The sequence below is a fragment of the Microcebus murinus genome, chromosome X, assembly GCF_040939455.1.
Source record: "Microcebus murinus isolate Inina chromosome X, M.murinus_Inina_mat1.0, whole genome shotgun sequence".
Lineage (NCBI taxonomy): Eukaryota > Metazoa > Chordata > Mammalia > Primates > Cheirogaleidae > Microcebus > Microcebus murinus.
Window position 1 is genome coordinate 546,349 of NC_134136.1, and position 21,567 is coordinate 567,915.

Below are 21,567 nucleotides of genomic sequence, written 5' to 3' on the forward strand. Positions count from 1 at the left end.
TGCCATGTCTATAAGATAAGACCTTTTTTGTCCTAACCCCTGGCCTCCCAGGGCTAGGATGTGCTTGTCCTAATGCCTCCTTCCTGTAGGCTTCAGATCTCAGTGTGGTAATTCAGCCTTGCTGTTCCTATGAACCAACTATTCTGCCTCTAACTTAAAGAGATGGAGAGGTGGTGTGCCTGAGAAGAAATGACTTGGTTCACTCATTCGTACACAGAGTCTGTCTTCTTCCAGAAAAGAATTTGAAGAGATGAGTGAAGCAAATTGCTAAGAATTGAAGGAAGAGAACTTGGAGGATAGAACCAAACCCCAGAGCTCTGAATCTTGGAATGGCCCCCAGGATTCCTACTGTCTCTCCAGAAGATCCTATGTATGGACCATGATGGAATTGGCCACAGGGACTAGGCAGGTTGGACAGCAGAGATACCTGCTACCTCCTTTTACAGATCAGGAAACTAAGGCCCAGGGAGGAAAGAGTCATATTTGTGAGAGGCAGAGCTAAAGCTGGATCTCAATTTTTCCTAACTTCCAGCCCAGTTTATTTTTACCCACAAAGATGGGAAACTATTTTGTATTTTTTTGTAACAACCCCTTGCTTCAATGATAGTACTAGATACTCTTAAGGACACACTCTTCTCATTCTGTTAGTCTTATTGTAGTATATGAAAGTCTACTGACTTAGGCAGAGGCCAGAGTTTAGCTGATCAGAGGCCCACTCCTAGCAGAAGTACCAGCAACCTAGGCTTATTTCCAACTGTGTCTGCCCCTGAATTTGAACTGAAAACAGTTTAGTGATTCCCTCCCTCTCTTCCCAACCAGATACCCTACCACAATCTCCCACCCCACCCAGAAGAAAACAGAAAGAGGCTGGGGTAAGCTTCCAAACTGTTCATATTAATAGATCCTAGCCTGGAGCATTTTATGCTAAGATACCTTCCTCTTTTATATCTCTCTGTCCAAATGTAAGGAGCAGCACTTAGCCAAGCTGGTTGAATCACTGGATGTCTATTTCACTGGGGGGCTTAAGAACGAAGCCTGCTTTTTTCATTCCCTGTCTCTTCTTTCTTTTCTCTTCTTTTCTTTTTTTTGAGACAGAGTCTCATTCTGTTGCCTGGGCTTAAGTGCCGTAGCATCAGCCTAGCACTCACAGCAACCTCAAACTCCTGGGCTCAAGCAATCCTCCTGCCTTAGCCTCTCGAGTAGCTGGGACTACAGGTGTGCGCCACATGTCCAGCTAATTTTTCTATTTTTTCTTTTTAGTAGAGACAGGGTCTCACTCTTTCTCAGGCTGGTCTCGAACTCCTGAGCTCAAGCAATCCTCCCACCTCAGCCTCCCAGAGTGCTAGGATTACAGGCAAGAGCCACTGCTCCTGGCCCACTCTCTGCTCCTTTTTACCTCTCCTCAAGACACAATGAAGGGCCTTTCACTGGCATCTCTGCTAATGACGTAAGGTCCCTGGGTGCAGGATTCTAACATAGGTTGAACACTGTACAAGGCAATGGATTTGGACTTATATGCAAGAGGCAAGTAAGAATAAAAGACAGGATTTGATCAAGTGCTACATGGTATAGTACAGACTATGAACACAGTGGAGATAGCCAGAAATGATAAAGAAAAAATTATTCTGACTATTAAAATGGTAAGGAAAATTTTATTTAGAACTATCATGATAGGTGTCAAAACTATCCTAATATGGGTGAGAGATGAGGCTCAACTCCAAATGCAGCAGGGACAAGTGGAGATTCATGGCCAACAAGCAGAATGAAGAAGTCAGTGGATGGAACATTATGAAAAGAAAATAACAAGAATAAGGGGAGTTCTTGCTAAACTTGACTTAACAGGATTCTTGCTGAAGGCAGGCCAGAGTGATCAGATATCAAGTGTGGGGGATTCTCTCTAAGCTAATATAGCAGGATTCTTGCTACAACTGGACTAGACAGGTAGAAGACAGGGCCAAGGACAAGGCTAAATTGAAAATAAGGCTTAGAGGAGCCTAACTAAAGTTTGGCAAGCATAGAGTCTTTGTCAGAATCCAGTTGGTTTCAAGAGAATAGCAATGAACTGACTATAGCACTCAACATGGGGTCTGTAGGTACTTGATGGCAATTAATTGATTAGGGTCACACAGCTGCCCGGCTCTACCAAGTTCCACCTCTGGATAGCAGAGGTTTTAATATTTTGTAAAAATCTGCAAATTCCTTGGCAAAAGTAATAATTATTATAATAGCAGATAACATTTATTGAGGGCTTACTCTAAGCGAGGCACCTTGTTAAGATCTTTATATGCAGTACCTCAATGAATCCTCACCACAAACCTACAAAATGTGTACTATTATATTATTTCACAGATGAGAAAATAGATTCAGAGAGGTTAAGCAATTTGTCAAAGGTCACACACTGGTAAATGACCAAGCCTGGATTTGAACTCATGTTTGTGTGACACTATCTTAGCTACTACTCTCATTTTACAGGACAAAGAGCCTAAGCCCTAGGGATAAGAAGTGACTTTTCAAAATCACAGACAAATTGGGTAATCAAGTTGGGACTAGAACCCAGAAATCTTGGCTCCTAGTTCAAGGGGCCTCTATAGCATCTACCGTGCCTCACTGGTTTGCTGACAGCAAGGTATACTGGAAAGTATGACAGATTGAGTCATGACTATCTTACTTACTGGTTGTTTGTGACCTTGGGTTAGTCACTTAACTTGGCTTCACTTCAATTGATTTCCTCATTTATAAGATGAAAATCAGAATTCCTGCCCTGACTTGTGAAGCTGTTATAAGACTCAAATGAGATAATGAATATGAAAATTCCTTATAAATAGCAAAAGGCTGTACACTGTAGAGGGCAATTTTACAGTCCAGAACACCCAGTGTCATCTATTCTCAGTAAGTTCTCATTGGAGAGCCATTGCTAACAATGACAATTGAAACCTTACTTGGAGGCCTGGCTCCAGTCTAAGTAAAGGGAACAATAATTGCCAGATACCCCTACCTTTCCTAGGGTATAGAAGATTAATTTGAATGAACGTTGCTTTAAAGGAAGATGGGTAGAAAGAAAAAAACAATTTAAGGTCTGTGAAATAGAGGATATTCCTTAAGGGAAAGTGGTAGAATCAATACAAACTACTATTGTTGACACAACCCCAATAAGACATAGCACTTCCCACAAGCCTCATTTGGTGATGCAGTTGAAGACAATGAATTCCCCTGATTGAAAAAGGAATTTGAATTTGGAGTGGAGATTAACTTCCCTCAGCTCTTTGCATTCTTAAAGTTTCTATGAGCAGCCAGAAAACAACTCACATGCTAAATCACTTTTCCCTCCCAAGAAGATGAATATTTATTGTTGAGCCCTTAATCTCCAGGGGTTCTCCCTCCCCCAATAAGAGTTTAACAGGGAGAAGACTAGAGACAGCAGGGAGGTTTTGCAAAAACTGATTGCAGTGATTTGCAGATGCAGTCTCCTGAGGAGGGTGCAAGAAAAATGTCAAGAAAGAGATAAAGAAAGAAAGAAGGAAGGAAGGAAAGAGAGAGAGAAAGAAAGAAAAAGAAAGAGAGAGAGGGAAAGAAAGAAAAAAAGAAAGAAAGAGAGAAAGAAAGAAAGAAAGAAAGAAAGAAAGAAAAGAAAAAGAAAGAAGGAAGGAAGGAAGGAAGGAAGGAAGGAAGGAAGGAAGGAAGGAAGGAAGGAAGGAAGGAAGGAAGGAAGGAAGGAAGGAAGGAAGGAAGAAAGGCAGGCAGGCCATCTGTGGCTACAAGAAAACACAATCCCCAAAGCTTCAGGCCTAATTTTCAATTAAGGGAAATAAAGGTGGTTTTCTTAATTTTTCTGCTTCGTTCCCAGAGAGTTTCTACTTTCCAAACTCATCTCTGACTAGAGATTGCATTTGCAGAACTCTCAGACCATGCTGCTAAAAGAACTGTTAGAGTGAAGTCCCAGGCAATGAGATTTGGGGCTTCTGGCAAAAGAATCCCACAGGTGCTTAAGGGCACTTAGTTGACAAATTACTTGAATTTCTCTCCTTTGATTCTCCTTAAATTCCACTGATGATTCATTTTGGTTTTTTCTTTGGTAATAAATGATTACAATCAGCACAGGCCATTTCCTAGGGTCAGTGATCTGGAAAGGTCCTTACAGACCTTTGGCTCTATCTCTATTTATTGTACAGATGGTAAAACAGAGGCCCATCCAGGGCACAAGGCTTAGGGGGCACAGGTGATAAAAAGAGTGAGTGTGAGGGTTGGAAGTAAAGTTTCCTATATCTGATAAAGGAGTGATAGGGAGAGTGGGCACCTGGGATTCAGCATTGCTTATAATAGTGAAAAAGTTGGTAAGCACACACTTCTGTCTCTAGGAACACTAAAAAATGTTTAAAACAAGTATTACAGATGATAAGATATCATCTTTATTTATAAAAGGTAGCAGTGTTTCTTTAATTCTTAATATATGGTTATCAAATGAATGAATATGTACAAAGTGACTGCTTGATACAGACTGACTGATGCAAACAGTGGTGGAGGTAGCTAGTCAACACCCTTTGCTTTTAGACTGTTAGAGCTAAAAGGAACCTTAGAAATCATCCAATTACTTTTCCATTCTCCATTTTATAAATGGGGAAAGTGAGGCATAAAAAGAGGCAGTGATTTGCCTACAATCATATAGCCAGTTAGTGGCAGGGCTAGTACTCTAGTCTTCTGACTATAAAACCAACAGTTTCCCTTGCATATCACATCATTTTACAAAGTCTCAGAGAAGGTAAGTGTCTGGCCCAAAGTCACATAGCACAGCAGTGCTAAAGCCAGGACTAAATACCAAGTCTTCTGATTCTCGGGCCACAATCTTTCCACTCCTGTGGAAGAACAATGATAATAACAACAATAAGAATGGAAATGCTAGGCCGGGTGCAGTGGCTCACACCTGTAATCCTAGCACTCTGGGAGGTCGAGGCAGGAAGATCACTTGAGGCCAGGACTTTGAGACCAGCCTGAACAACAATGAAACCCCATCTTTACAAAAAATAAAAAAAAAATTAGCCAGGTATGGTGGCATGTGCCTGTAGTCCCAGCTACTCAGAAAGCTAAGATAGGAGGATTGCTTGAGCCCAGGAGTTGGAGGTTGCAGTGAGCTACGATGATGCCACTGCACTTTAGCCAGGGTGATAGAGTCAGACTCTGTCTAAAAAACAAACAAACAAACAAACAAACAAAAAAACAAGAATGGAAATGCTACCTGTTATTTATTGAGTACTTACTATGTGCCAGGCATTGTGCTAAGTATTGTCTTTTTAAGTTTCGAAACAACCTTATGAGGTAGATAATGCTACAGCCTCCATTGTATAGATGAAGAAATTGAGAGGCTAATTTTTCTGAATCATAGCTGAGATTCATACCCAGATCTGACTCCAAAGCCTCTGTTCTTAACCACTATGCTCTATTGCCTCTCAATAGATACCAGGCAAATCAAACCAGAGGTTAGTTCTAAAGACCTTCTTGGGGCTCTAAAATAAATGTCTGGGTTTGCAGAATCAAATTTTTTTTTAGTTCACAGATTCTATAGATTGACCACATATTTCTTTTGAATCATAGGATTCAGGCTATCTAAAGTTTGATTCTATATATAATTTTTCCATCCATACTTAATATTAATTCCTGTGGAAGTCCATATACTTTGCTACCCGCAGATCATGCATATTCCATAGAACACTAATCTTCCAAGATACTTCTTTTGCTGGCATTTGCTCAAGCTCAGTTAAAGAATGACGAGTTTTACATTTGATTTGTACTTCTGCCTGGCAATTGTGGAATGTGTTTTTAGTAGGCTAACTTTTCTATTTCCTGAAAAGATTACATCCTATTTTCTCTTTCCTTAAACCTCCTACACATCTTTACCCCCTCAATTTCAGCTGATGACCTTGTCTCATACTTGATTCAGAAAATGTAAACCATATAAAGCAAACTTTTCTCCCTCCCACAACACCCTACTGCCTCTTCAGTCATATTTTCTGCCTTCTCTTATTCTACAATATAAGATCTGCATCCCATCTCTTCTTGTTCTCTTTTGTATCCCCAGCATATAGTACACAGTGCCAGACACATAGCAGTCATGCAATAAGCATTTGACAAAGGAGTAAATTTGTGAATGAATGAGTAAGACATTTCTCTCTCTGGATTTCACTTTCCCTTATCTGTAAGAAGAATTTCAGAGAGATGCCTTGGATTGGGTGAGAAGGCTTTCCCTGCTGCTTCAGAATAGTTCTGTTTTTATCTGTTTTACATATCAAAATTTCATATCAGGCCTCTTTTTGAAGAAAGGATTTTGTGCCTCACAACCCCAAAAGACTTCGAAAATTACTAGTTCCATTAATTCAAAGGGTCCTTTCAGTTTCAAATGATGGATCTTGAAATTTGTTGGTGGTTCTTTCAGTTGGTCAAGTAACATTTAGCACGAACTTTGGGTATGAAATGTGAATAAGAACATTACTGAGTTTCAGTCCTTATTTCTAAGACCCACACCCTTAGAACTCAGACTTCTAAAGCATAAAGATAAATTTAAAAAATATATGCTCACATTCTAAAAACTCTTCACTTTACAAAAAAGATTGACAGCACTTTTAAATGACAATCCCCACTACTGCACTTCAAATAGAACCTAACATAAATTAATTCTCACCCTATTTTTTGTTAGTTGATTATAGCTGACTGAGATCCACCTTTATCCTTTAAGATATTTGATCCTCTTGGCTTTCAAATGTCTACACAAATTATGAAATATTTGGATGCTCTCTGAAGACTTGATCATGGATTGCCCCACATCCTATTTTGTAGCACCTCTGGTATGCACTTGGGAGCCATTATATTGACAGCCTAGGGAGTATATCAAACGCATACTTTCCAGCTTTGCTAACAGGCAAAGTCTTGTGACTTTGGAATGATGCATTCTTGATTTCTCGATGTCCCATTTTTCTGTGTTCCTCTTGTTTTGATCTGTGAATTATCTGCTTTAGAAATTATTTCCTCAGGAGAAGCATGAAAGTGATATTGTCTTTCCATTTATTTATAGAGTTTCCTCAGTTTGGAGCTTATAAAGTCCTCTCCCCACCCCATCTATCACAAATGGGGAATCTAGCCAGTGAGTTACAAAATAAGGAAAAGTGCATGTGTGTGTCTGTGTTATGGACTGATTGTGTTCCCTCAAAGTTCATGTGTTGACATCCTAATCCCTGAGTTCCACTGGAAGTGGGAGTGGAGAGTGGACTCCAGAGAGCCACAACCATGAGGCCCAGAGCGAGCAGCCGCCCGTGGCCCCACCTACCCTGCCGCCCCCATCCTCACCCTCAGCCAAGGCCACTCCCGGCACCACAGGCAGTGGCCCCGGGAGCAGTGACTCAGGCGGCACCTGCAGGCGGGGACAAGAATATCATCGCAAGGAAGGTTTGGGGAACAGTAAGATGGTTTAGTGTAAGAAACGGATATGGTTTCATCCACAGGCATGACACCGAGGAAGATGTATTTGTACCCCAGACTGCCATAAAGAAGAATAACCCCAGAAAGTACCTTCGCAGGGTAGGAGATGGAGAGACTGTGGGGCTTGATGTTGTTAAAGGAGAAAAGGGTGCGGAGGCAGCAAATGTCACAGGCCCTGGTGGAGTTCCAGTTCAAGGCAGTACATATGCAGCAGACGGTAACCATTATAGACGCTACCCACGTCTCAGGGGTCCTCCACGCAATCACCAGCAGAATTACTAGGAAAGTGAGAGTGGGAAAAAGAATAAGGGATCGGAGAGTGCTCTTGAAGGCCAGGCCCAACAACGCTGGCCCCTACCGCAGGCCAAGGTTCCCACCTTACTACATGCAGAGACCCTATGGGCCTCGACCACAGGATTCCAACCCTCTTGTACAGGGAGAAGTTGGTGCTGACAACCAGGGCTAAGCAAATGCTGGTTTACCGTCTTTACTATTGTCAGATTTAGTCACCCAACATGAAGAAATGAATATGAAATTCCAGCAATAAGAAATGAACAAAAGATTGGAGCCGAAGACCTTAAGTGCTTGCTTTTTGCCTGTTGTCCAGATAACTAGAACTATCTGCTTTATCTATGCAGCATAGGGTTTTCATTATTTTTACCTAAGACATCTTTTTTGGCAATAACAAACTTTTTTTAAAAGTCTGGTCTTTCTCAATATGCCTTTAAAGGTTTTTAAATTGTTTCATATCTGGTCAAGTTGAGATTTTTAAGAACTTCATTTTTAATTTGTAATAAAAGTATACAACTTGATTTTTTCAAAAAAGTCAACAATCTGCAAGCACTTGTTAATCAAGGTCTTAAAAAAGAAGAAATCCTAACCCTCAAGGTGATGGTATTAGGAGCTGGGGCCTTTAGTAGGTGATTTAGGAGAGCCCTCATGAATGGGATTAGTGCCCTTATGAAAGAGACCCTGGGAAACTCTCTCACCTCTTCAACCATGTGAGGATACAGCAAGAAGACAATGTCTGTGAATCAAGCAGTCCCTCACCAGACACCAAATCTACCAGCAACTTGATCTAGGGCTCTCAGCCTCCAGAAGTGTGAGAAATAAATGCTTGCTGTTTAAACAACCCAGTGTATGGTATTTTGTTACAGCAACCTAAATGGATTAAGTGTGTGAATGTGTGTGTATGTGTGCAGGAAAAGAAACTGTGTGGGAATGGTGGAGTGTGGGGAGGAAGATTCTCTCTCTCTCTCCTTAGCTAAGAAAGGGATATTTTCACCATACCTAATCTGCCTTATTTATTCTTCTAACAAGCACTTCATGAAGAAAGAAATATACATAAAAATTATACTTTTTACAACCCTGGGTCTTTGATCACACTGTTCCAGCTTCCTGGAATGCTTTCTTCTCTTCCTCCCCTGTCCACTTGGCAATCTCCTATTCATTCTTTAAAGGTTAGATTAAAATATCATTTTTCTGAAGTCCTTCCTTATGTAGGGCAGAGGAATTTGTAGGATAGAGGAAGGGCAGAGGAATTCTTCCAATTGTCGGGAATTTACTTGGGTGGGGCAATGAGCTAACCGCAAACCTTTGCTTCTGGTCATTGCTTGCTTGCTACACCGCTGTAAGGGGAATTATGGGATGAGGTCATTGAAGCACGGGAACTGGCCCATCAGGCAATAGAGGGCAACCAACCCACCAATTATTTCAAAAGGCAATAGTGGGCAACCAATCATTTTAAAGGTCAATGCATGATCCATGCGTAGTCAGCTTGTGCGCAGCTCGTGCACCATGGGGATAAAAGGCATGCCGTTGTTCCGGTCGGGGTCCTTGCCTGTGAGAGTGGCCACTGCGTTGGTGCTCTGGGGCTTGGACCCTGGCTAGCCAGAAAATAAACCTCCTCTTGTGTGATTGCATCCTCGATGTCTCTGCTTTTCTGTCCGGTGGGGCTGTGGAAGGTCGGTCCCTAACACTTAGAACTCCCATCTTTCCCTCAAGTAGAATTAATTGTTCTTTTGTCTAGATTCTTATAACATTTTTAAAGCATTTCTCCTACAGGAGGGGATGGATATATACACTCATAATGAGTGTGATGTGCACCATCTGGGAGATGGGCATGCTTGAAGCTCTGACTCCAAGGGGGGAAGGGGGGAAAGGCAACACATGTAACCTAAACATTTGTATACCCATACTATGCTGAAATAAAAAAACCAAAGCAAACAAAAAAAACATTTCTCCTATTTTGTTTTTGTTGCCTAGAATTGCTCTTGATATTCGGGATCTTCTTTGGTTCCATACGAAGCGTAAAATTATTTTTTCTATATCTGTGAAGAATGCTGATGGGATTTTAATAGGTATTGCATTGAATCTGTAGATCAGTTTGGGTAGTATAGACATTTTGATGATATTGAGTCTGCCGATCCACGAGCATGGTATGGATTTCCATCTGTTTACATCCTCTGCTATTTCCTTCCTCAGTGTTTCATAGTTCTCCCTGTAGAGGTCTTTTACCTCTTTGGTTAAATATATTCCTAGTTACTTTAATTTCTTTGTTGCTATTGTGAAGGGAATTGAGTCTTTGATTTGGTTCTCAATTAGATTGTTGTTGGCGTATATGAATGCCTCTGATTTCTGTGTATTGATTTTGTATCCTGAGACTTTACTAAATTCATTGATCAGTTCCAGGAGTTTCTTGGTTGAATCCTTGGGGTTTTCTAGATACAATATCATATCATCAGCAAACAGTGAAAGTTTGATCTCTTCTGCCCCTATTTGGATACCTTTGATTCCATTTTCCTGTCTGATTGCTGTAGCCAGGACTTCCAGCACTATGTTGAACAGAAGTGGAGATAGTGGGCAGCCTTGTCTGGTTCCAGTTCTAAGTGGGAATGATTTCAATCTTTCCCCATTCAGTATGATGTTGGCTATGGGTCTGTCATATATGGCTTGTATCATTTTTAGGTATGTCCCTTCTATGCCTATTTTCTTAAGTGTTCGTACCATGAAAGGGTGTTGAATTTTGTCAAAAGATTTTTCTGCATCTATTGAAAGAATCATGTGGTCTTTGTTTTTGCTTCTGTTTATGTGGTGAATTGCATTGATAGATTTACGTATGTTGAACCATCCCTGCATCCCTGGGATGAAGCCCACTTGGTCGTGGTGAATTATTTTTTTGATAAGTGTCTGGATTCGGTTAGCTAAGATTTTGTTGAAAATTTTTGCATCTATATTCATTAGGGATATTGGTCTGTAGTTTTCTTTTTTTGTTGCATCCTTTCCTGGTTTTGGTATCAGAGTAATATTCGCTTCATAAAAGGTGTCGGGGAGGTTTCCGTTCTTCTCGATGTTGTGGAATAGTTTCTGCAAGATAGGTACTAGTTCTTCTTTGTAAGTATGGTAAAATTCAGGTGTGAAGCCATCTGGAACGGGACTTTTCTTTTTAGGGAGATTTTTAATTGCTGTTTTTATTTCAGCTGTTGAGATTGGTCTGTTCAGGGAATCTATTTATTCCTGGTTGAGCCTAGGGAGGCTGTGTGTTTCTAGAAATTTATCCATTTCCTCCACATTTTCCAGTTTGTGTGCATAAAGATTTTTGTAGTATTCATAAATTGTATCTTGTATCTCTTTGGGATCAGTTGTGATATCTCCTTTTTTATTCCTGATGGAGCTTATTAGAGATTTCTCTTTTCTGCTTTTCGTTAGCTTAGCCAATGGTGTGTCAATTTTGTTTATTTTTTCAAAGAACCAACTTTTTGAAAAACAAAATGGGAGGCATTAATATGCCAGATATCAAACTATACTACAAAGCTGTAGTAATTAAAACAATATGGTATTGGCACAAAAACAGGAATATTGACCAGTGGAACAGATGTGAGAATCCTGATATAAAACCATCCTCATATAGCCATGTCATCTTTGACAAAGCAGACAAAAACATACGCTGGGGAAAAGAATCTCTCTTCAATAAATGGTGCTGGGAAAACTGGATAGCCACCTGTAGAAGGCTAAAACAGGACCCACACCTTTCACCTCTCACAAAAACCAACTCACGCTGGATAACAGACTTAAACCTAAGATATGAAACTATTAGAACTCTAGAGGAAAAAGTTGGAAACACTCTCCTAGACATCGGCCTGGGCAAAGAGTTTATGAAGAAGTCCCCAAAGGCAATCACAGCAGCAACAAAAATAAATAAATGGGACATGATCAAACTACAAAGCTTCTGCACAGCCAAAGAAATAGTCGTGAAAGTAAACAGACAACCTACAGAATGGGAGAAAATTTTTGCATCCTATGCATCCGATAAGGGACTGATAACTAGAATATACTTAGAACTCACGAAAATTAGGAAGAAAAAATCAAATAACCCCATTAAAAAGTGGGCAAAGGACTTGAACAGAAATTTTTCTAAAGAAGACAGAAGAATGGCCAACAAACATATGAAGAAATGCTCAACATCTCTAATCATCAGGGAAATGCAAATCAAAACCACAATGAGATATCACTTAACCCCAGTGAGAATGGCCTTTATCAAAAAATCTCCAAACAATAAATGCTGGCGTGGTTGCGGAGAGAGAGGAACACTCCTACACTGCTGGTGGGACTGCAAACTAGTTCAACCTCTGTGGAAAGCAATATGGAGATACCTTAAAGCGATACAAGTGAATCTACCATTTGATCCAGCAATCCCATTGCTGGGCATCTACCCAAATGATCCAGTGACACTCTACAAAAAAGACACCTGCACTGGAATGTTTATAGCAGCACAATTCATAATTGCAAGGCTGTGGAAACAGCCCAAGTGCCCATCAATCCAAGAATGGATTAATAAAATGTGGTATATGTATACCATGGAGTACTATTCAGCTCTAAGAAACAATGGTGATATAGCACATCTTATATTTTCCTGGTTAGAGCTGGAACCCATACTACTAAGTGAAGTATCCCAAGAATGGAAAAACAAGCACCAGATATATTCTCCAGCAAACTGGTATTAACTGAGTAGCACCTAAGTGGACACATAGGTGCTACAGTAATAGGGTATTGGGTAGGTGGGAGGGGGGAGGGGGGCGGGTATATACATACATAAGGAGTGAGATGTGCACCATCTGGGGGATGGTCATGATGAAAACTCAGACTTTTGGGGGGAGGGGGGAAATGGGCATTTATTGAAACCTTAAAATCTGTACCCCCATAATATGCCAAAATAAAAAAAAATTAAAGAAACAAACAAACAAAAAAAAAAAATTTCTCCTACAGTATGTACCATATTGGATTACTGGATTTGCTTACTCATCCATATTCCCTACTAGACTAAGAGCTTGTTGAGCATAGTGACTGAGTTACCAGTGTGTATGTCAGTGTTAGGTGCATGGTAGATCTCAATAAGTATTGAATGAATGAATGATCCCTCCTACCTCAGATCCTGCTAAATGTTCCCTCCTCAGTGAGGTTTTCTCTGACAATCCTATCTAAAATAGCAGCCCTAGTTACTCACCGTCTATCCCATTAACTTCTTTCCTTTTTCTTCATAGCAGTAATCATTAATATTATACATATATTTCCTATTTTTTTATTATCTGTCTCCTTCACTCCATGAGAACACAGACCTTGTTTGTTCATTCTTGAATTTCTAGTACTTGGAACAGGGTCAGACACATAGGAGGCATTTATTTTTGATAAATGAATGAATCTCAATGTTCCATCTCTAAAGGACATAGCAGGTGTTTAATGAACATACATGAACTATGTTACAAGACTGGTATAAGAATCAAATAATTCAATATTTGAGAAATTTTTTCTGTGGACTGTAAGTGCTACAGAAATGTAATAATTACTAATATTAATATGAAAATCTTTTAAAAGTTTTATTTTATTTTTAGTTGATACATCATAATTGTAAATATTTATGGGCTACAATGTGATGTTTCAATACATGTATACATTGTGTAATGATCAAATCAGGGTAATTAGAAAATCCATCACTTCAAACATTTATTATTTCTTTGTGTTGAGAACATTCAAAATCTCTTCTAGCTATTTTGAAATATACAACACATCATTGTTAACTATATTCACCCTACTGTGCAATAGAATCTTAAAATAATAAATTCCTAGATTCCACATTACGCATAAAGATTTTGTATTATCAGTTTTTCAAATCCTTATCTCAGAAATCCAGAATGAGATGGATTTACTTCAGAATTTTATAAGAACATATCAAGGACTATTTCAACAATCATTTATCAAAATAATTCAATAATATTTTAGCAGAAGGCACAATTCTCTTGCTCAAAGCTGAAAGAAAACCACAAGAGAATAGTCTGGTATCATTTTTTTACCAAGATAAGAAATACTTTATGTCCATATTAGCTAAGAATTAATTAATATAATTGCAGAATAAACTCATCAAGACCAAAACCAGATTTATCATGAACAGGTACTTGGTAGATAATGGATGGAGACTTTTAAAATGAATGCACTACTATTCATTTTAGTGAATGAATAGTCACTAATAAATCACACAAATTGTCAATTTCAGTAGTAACCATCAGGCACTGAAAAAGCTTTTGCCTTCTTGAAAGAAATATTACTTTGAAATTTTTTTTAAAACAGCAATTTGGGTAAATTTTCCTCCAACTAATTAATGCTTTATTTTCATTTTTTGAGACAGAGTTTTGCTCTGTCACATGGGCTAGTGTACATTGGCATCATCATAACTCGCTGCAACCTCCAAACCCCTGGGCTCAAGTGATTCCCCTGCTTCACCTTTCCAAGTAGCTGGGACTACAAGAGTGCACAGGAGTGTACCACCAACCCCCCAGGGCTAATTTTTTTCCTATTTTTAGTAGAGACAAGTTCTCACTGTTGCTCAGGCTGGTCTTGACTTCCTGACCTCGAGGGATCCTCCTCCCTCAGCCTTCCAGAGTGCTTGGATTACAGGCATGAGTCACTACACCCAGCCTAATTAATGCTTTATTTTTAAAAATTTAATTTAATTTATTTTTTAATTTTTTTTGAGACAGAGTCTCACTTTTGGAGCCCAGGCTAGAGTGCTGTGGCATCACCTTAGCTCACAGCAACCTCAACCTCCTGAGCTCAAGTGATCCTCCTGCCTCAGCCTCCCTAGTAGCTGGGACTACAGGCATGCACCACCATGCCCGGCTAATTTTATATATATATATATATATATATATATATATATATATATATATATATATATATATGTTTTGTTGGCCAATTAATTTCTTTCTATTTATAATAGAGACGCTAGGTCTGGCTCTTGCTCAGGTTGGTTTTGAACTCCTGACCTTGAGCAAGCCACCAGCCTCGGCTTCCCAGAGTGCTAGGATTACAGGTGTGAGCCACCTTGCCCGGCCCTAATTAATGGTTTAAATAAGAAAACTAAAACACTCATCATTGTTTCTTTCCGGTGGGGGGAATTTAAAAAAAATCTTGCAGTTGACAAAGAAATGAAATAAGTTGGCTTCTCTCTATATTCCATTTTGCTTTAAAAGGAAAACCACTAGCATTTGCTGTAAGAAAATCACTGAAAATCTCAAGTGTTTCACACGTTTTTAGTCTATTTGTGAATGATATTATAATTTATCCATTACAAGTAATACAGATATCACAATCTATCCAGTTAACAGTAAGTTTTAGGTTTCAAAATCAATTATACAAAATAAGAATTTGTAGTTGTGTATACACCTATATAATCTACTCTGTTCAGTCCCTATCGAATTTAAGTTAAAGTATGTGATGAAGTTTTGTACACCACTGGGAATAAAATTGTCTGTGTAATCCATAATTTGATCATTGACAATATGGAAAATTATTCTGTGGAATTAAAAAAGACCCATTACACGAGTCAACTCTCCAAATGGTGGCTCATGCCTGTAGTCCCAGCACTTTGGGAGGCTGAGGTGGGAGGATTGCTTGAACCCAGGAGATAGAAGTTGCAATGAGCTATTATGATGCCATTGCACTCCAGCCCAGGTGACAGAGTAAGACCCTGTTTCAAAAAAAAAAAAAAAAAAAAAAAACTTTCCAAATGTCATGATTGGCAAAAGGTCAGGTAGTGGTTAAGAAAGTTATATTACTCCCAAAGTTATATTTCTTTCAAACCACCATTGAAACTTCTCAAATCTACATACTAACTGGAAAAAATTAATAGGCAACTATATTTGGGACAGCAAAAGGATTAGACTATTGATAGATCCAATAAGATACCACTCAAGTATGAAGGACTAGGAACTCCAGATCTTTGCTTGCAAATAGACATTATGATGGAACCTATATATAAGACTGGACAAAGAAGACAATGCATCTAATTGGAGAGCTCTAAGAATGAAGCCCAGTATATGAGGACAAACTGTGTCTTGGAGAAATCTATAGGATAAGCCGCAAAGGAACGATATGTATACTGGGACCTGAGGAACATGTGCAGTGGTAGTGGATACCCACTCATTGGCGTGAAGAAGAGTGGCATGAGACCAAGGTTGGAGGACAGTGGTTTGGTTACTAATAATGGTTCTGAAAAGAAGGGCCAATCAACACAGAGTGTATAAGAGGACTCCAGTTTTTTTAAGCCTAGTTTTAGAAGTAGTTGTTCAGTAGTCAATCAGAGAGATGGGGAATGTCATTAAGGAGTCCAGGTCATCACAATGAGAGACCAGTCTACAAATATCAGTGTCCCCACTAGAGGTCAGGAAATGGAGGCAAAGTTCAGCCCTCAGACAAGTAAGGTAGCAGGGTTTAGGTTCAACGTAAGCACCAGTCTCAGGAATGGAAGGATTACTAGGCAATTCAACTGGTCAAAATGTACAAGATGAGGACTATAGTTAATAATAGTGTGTTATATATATTCAGGATTTTTGCTAAATGAGTAGATTATAGCTGTTCTGGCCACAGTGAGAAAAATGTGAGAAAAATGGGCAACTATGTGAGATGATGGATATGTTACTTTGTTCTATTACAGTAACCATTTTACTATATATATGTATTTCATAGCATGTTGTGTATCTTAAATATACACAATACAATGTATTAAAAATAAAGTCTCAACTCATCTAGATTCTTCAAAAGTTCTAGGCTTATCAAAATTCATCATTGTATATCACATTGCTTTTGGTTAATGACACCTGTACTGTAACATTTAGTTTTTATTCCATTCCTTTTTTATTAAAAAGTGTTTTTCTTCTCTATACACCAATAATTATCAAGCTGACAACCAAATCAAGAAGGTAATCCTGTTTACAATAGCTACAAAAAATATTTATGAATATATTTAACCAAGGAGGTGAAAGATCTCTATGAGGAAAACTATCAAACACTGATGAAAGGAATTATAGATAACACAAGCAAATGGAAAAACATTCCATGCCCATGGATTAGAAGAATTAATATTGTTAATATGATTATATTGCCCAAAGCAATGGATTCAATGTAATTCCTATCAAAATGGCAACATCATATTTCAAATAATTAGAAAAAACAATCCTGAAGTTAACATAGAACCCAAAATTGTCTGAATAGCCAGAGCAATCCTAAGCAAAAAAACAAACAAACAAAAACCAAAAAACAAAGCTGGAAGTATCACATTATCTGACTTCAAATTATATTATAAGGCTACACTAACCAAAATAGTATGGTATTGGTCTACAAATAGACACATGGATCAATGGAACAGGATAGAGAATCCAGAAATAAAGCCACATATTTACAGCCAACTGAGCTTTGACAAAGTTGACAAGAACATACAAGGGGGAATAATATCATTTTCAACAAATGGTGCTGGGACAATTAGATTGCCATGTACAGAAGAATGAAACTGGATCCCTATCTATCATCACTTACAAAAATCAACTCAAGATGGATTACAGATTTAAATGTTAGACCTTAAACTACAAAAATACTAGAAGAAAACCTGGGGAAAACTCTACTGAACATTGGTTTAGGTAAAGAATTCATGACTAAGACCTCAAAAGCACAGGCAACAAAAATAAAAATAGACAAATGGGACTTAATTAAACTAAGAAGCATCTGCACAACAAAAGAAATAATCAGTGAACAGACAACCTACAGAATGGAGAAACATTTGCAAACTATGCATCCGACAGGGGACTAAAATTGAAAATATACAAGGAACTCAAACAACTCAAGAAAAAACCCCAAATAATCCCATTAAAAAGTGAGCAAAGGACATAAATAGACATTTTTCAAAAGAATACATACAAATGGCCAACAGGCATATGAAAAAAAAATGTTCAGCATCACTAATCATCAGAGAAATGCAAATTAAAGCCATAATAAGATATCATTTTATACCAGTCAGAATGACTGTTACCGAAAAGACAAAAAATAACAGATGTTGGTGAGGATGCAGAGAAAAGGCGATTCGTATATACTGTTGGTGGGAATGTAAATTAGTATAACCTCTCTGGAAAACAGTATGAAGATTTCTCAAAGAACTAAAAATAGAACTACCATTTGATCCAGCTATCCCACTATTGGATATCTACCCTAAGGAAAAGAAATCATTACATCAAAAAGATAACTGCACTTGTATGTTTATCACAGCATGATTCACAATGGCAAAGATATGAAATCAACCTATGTGTCCATCAATGGATGATTGGATAAAGAACATGTAGTATATGTACACAATGTCCAAGACTTAACTTCAATACATAACATCTTAGAAATCAAAGAAACAGATTCCACCATAAATGCAGCACATAACTCATGAGCTCTTAAAAAGAGGGTCAGCAAAATAACAAGATGCAGGAAATGAATACTGTGGAAAATGTGCAGAGGTTTTCAGATCTGCCAAGCTCAGCTGAGGCTATGGAAACTTACACATCAAAATTTTGCTTACAGATTCTAGAATTGAAAATAGATTCTATTATGGCAGCACTACCTTGAGAGTATGCGATGTTCAAAATCTATTAAAATGAAATCCAGCAGTAGCACATCATGTGTTGTTAAACAATTTTGGATTTTATTATGCACAAAACAGCAAAGGCCAGGAGTTGTACAAGGCAGGATTGGATGTCTTGGGATGTTTCAGGATGAATAATAGAACACACTAGTAGCTCTGAGTATCAAGAAGTACTCTAACTCCGGATGTGGTCTATTAATAATCTCTAAATATATCTCTTACAATATCATCTCACAAGTCTTTTAGTCAAGGATGCAGGGGACACTACAGGTTAGGGTCATAATTATCACACAGTTGAGACTAATGACATATTGTCCCATCACAGAGATTTCAGTGGTCAGAAGAAGGGACCACAATTTGGTATCTGTAATTGCTGCCTGGAGAGACAAAAGTGGTTCACTTTATTGGCAAGTTTCCAAATACTGATACCATTGGAATACTTCAAGTATAAGAAGCCAGGAACAGATTTCCTAAGGTATTCTTTGAGGATGTAAGGGATCATGCACTCATTTGATAAATATTTACAGAGCACCTGTTGTGTGTCAGGTTTGATCTAAGACAGATTAAGTCACTGTCTCCTTAGAGCTAACATATTGCATATGTACTATGTAATACTATAGATTACATATTTGAAAGTAGACAAAAATAACCAAAATACGTAAATGTAAAATAATATAATGTGAAAAATCCAGTCCAATCTCACCAAAATCCAGCCATTGTGTCAACTCACTTGAGAACTGAAATCAGATCTTCTGATTTAATGGCAAAAGTCTAAAGAAGAGCTCTGATGCCTCAATAATGATTATATAATTATGGCCACATGGCTTCTGCCCAGACTAAAGCTGAATAATTCAGAAGGATTATGTGGACTGTGAATAAAACATGTAGGTTAAACTCATTTTCACTTAATGCCACTATTATTCACTGGGTCTCCTAACCTAGGAAACACAGACAACCTGCTCTGTGTTTCTCCCTACTTTTTGTTCTTTGAGGAATCTCCATACTGTTTTCCATAGAGGTTGTACTAATTTGCAGTCCCATCAACAATGTATAAGCATTCCTTTCTTCTTCATCCACACCAACATGTATGGTTTTTTGACTTTTTAATAATGGCCATTCTGACAGGGGTAAAGTGGTATCTCATTGTGGTTTTAATTTACATTTCCCTGATTAGTGATGCTGAGTGTTTTTTCATATGTTTATTGGCCATTTGTTTATTTTCTTTTGCAAAACTCTGTTTATGTCTTTTGTCCACTCTTTGATGGGGTTGTTTGGGTTTCTCTACTGATTTGTTTGAATTCTTTGTAGATTCTGGATATTAGCCCTTTGTCGGATGTATATGAATATGTTCTCCCATTCTGTAGGTTGTTTATTCACTTTGTGGATTATTTCCTTTGCTGTGCAGAAGCTTTTTAATTTAATTAAGTCTTTTTTCTTTAATTTTGATGTTTCTGTATTTGCGTTTGGGGTATTAGTCATAAGTTCTTTGCCTGGACTGATGTTTAGAAGAGTTTTTCCTACATTTTCTTCTAGAATTTTTATAGTTTCGTGCTTTACATTTAAGTCTTTTATTCATCTTGAATTAATTTTTGTATATGGTGAGAGCAGTTGATGACAGCTTTTAAGCCTCATTCTTCCCTTTTCCCCTCTGCCCCATGTCTGGGAAAACTGATAAAAAACACCTTAGTGGTCCTTCCTTTATCACTGCTGGGAAGTTCAAACCATACACAAGGACACTCAGTCTGATTCTACTGCCTCCCCAACCACCACAAAAACTCAAAGCTAATGTTCTTTCCCTGCTCTCTCTGAAGTCTTTTTTTCTTTTTTGAGACAGGGTCTCAATCTGTTGCCAGGGCTAGAGTGCTGTGATGTCATAGCTCACTGTAGCCTCCAACTCCTGAGCTCAAGTGATCCTCTTTTCTCAGCTTCCCAAGTAGCTGGGACTACAGGCAGGTAACACCATGCCCAGCTAATTTTTCTTTTTTGGGGGGTAGAGATAAGGTGTTGCTCTTGCTCAGGCTGGTCTCAAACTCCTGACCTCAAGCGATCCTCCCACCTTGGCTTCCCAAAATGCTAGGATTATAGGTGTGAGCCTGGGTGCCTGGGACCTGGTCTCAAGTCATTTTTGAACTTGCTGGAGAGCTTCCCTGATCTTGCCAGAAAACCTCGTTATGTAAGCAATAAACTTCTGCTTACCTTCTCAGTATGTGTGTATGTAAGTCTCAACACCTGAACCAAATTTTTTGTTATGGGTCCATCCTGCTAAAGCCATAGTATGTGGCTTGCTGTTCCCTAAAATGCCAGCCTGTTTCATAACCTTATGCCTTTGTACATGCTATTCTTTTGCCATAACCACTCTTTGTATTTGCCAAAGCTCTACTCATTATTTCATTAAATGTCAGCTCCTCTTGAAAGCCAGTTCTGATCATCCCAAGCATACTTTTAAGTTTTTTATTTATTTTTTTATTTCGGCATATTATGGGGGTACAGATTTTAAGGTTTCAATAAATGCCCATTTCCCCCCCTCCCCCCAAAAGTCTGATCTCCATCATGACCATACCCCAGGTGGTGCACATCTCACTCCTTATGTATGTATATACCCGCCCCCCTGCCCCCTCCCACCTACCCAATACCCTATTACTGTAGTACCTATGTGTCCACTTAGGTGCTACTCAGTTAATACCAGTTTGCTGGAGAATATATCTGGTGCTTGTTTTTCCATTCTTGGGATACTTCACTTAGTAGTATGGGTTCCAGCTCTAACCAGGAAAATATAAGATGTGCTATATCACCATTGTTTCTTAGAGCTGAATAGTACTCCATGGTATACATATACCACATTTTATTAATCCATTCTTGGATTGATGGGCACTTGGGCTGTTTCCACAGCCTTGCAATTATGAATTGTGCTGCTATAAGCATTCGAGTGCAGGTGTCTTTTTTGTAGAGTGTCATTGGATCATTTGGGTAGATGCCCAGCAATGGGATTGCTGGATCAAATGGTAGATTCACTTGTATCGCTTTAAGGTATCTCCATATTGCTTTCCACAGAGGTTGAACTAGTTTGCAGTCCCACCGGCAGTGTAGGAGTGTTCCTCTCTCTTCGCAACCATGCCAGCATTTATTGTTTGGAGATTTTTTGATAAAGGCCATTC

The 21,567-nt window shown here is 38.6% G+C and overlaps 1 pseudogene; it reads left to right on the forward strand.

The window, feature by feature from the left end:
- Positions 1-1,442: 1,442 nt before the first annotated feature.
- Positions 1,443-7,930, forward strand: LOC105863180 (Y-box-binding protein 1 pseudogene; annotated as a pseudogene).
- Positions 7,931-21,567: the final 13,637 nt, after the last annotated feature.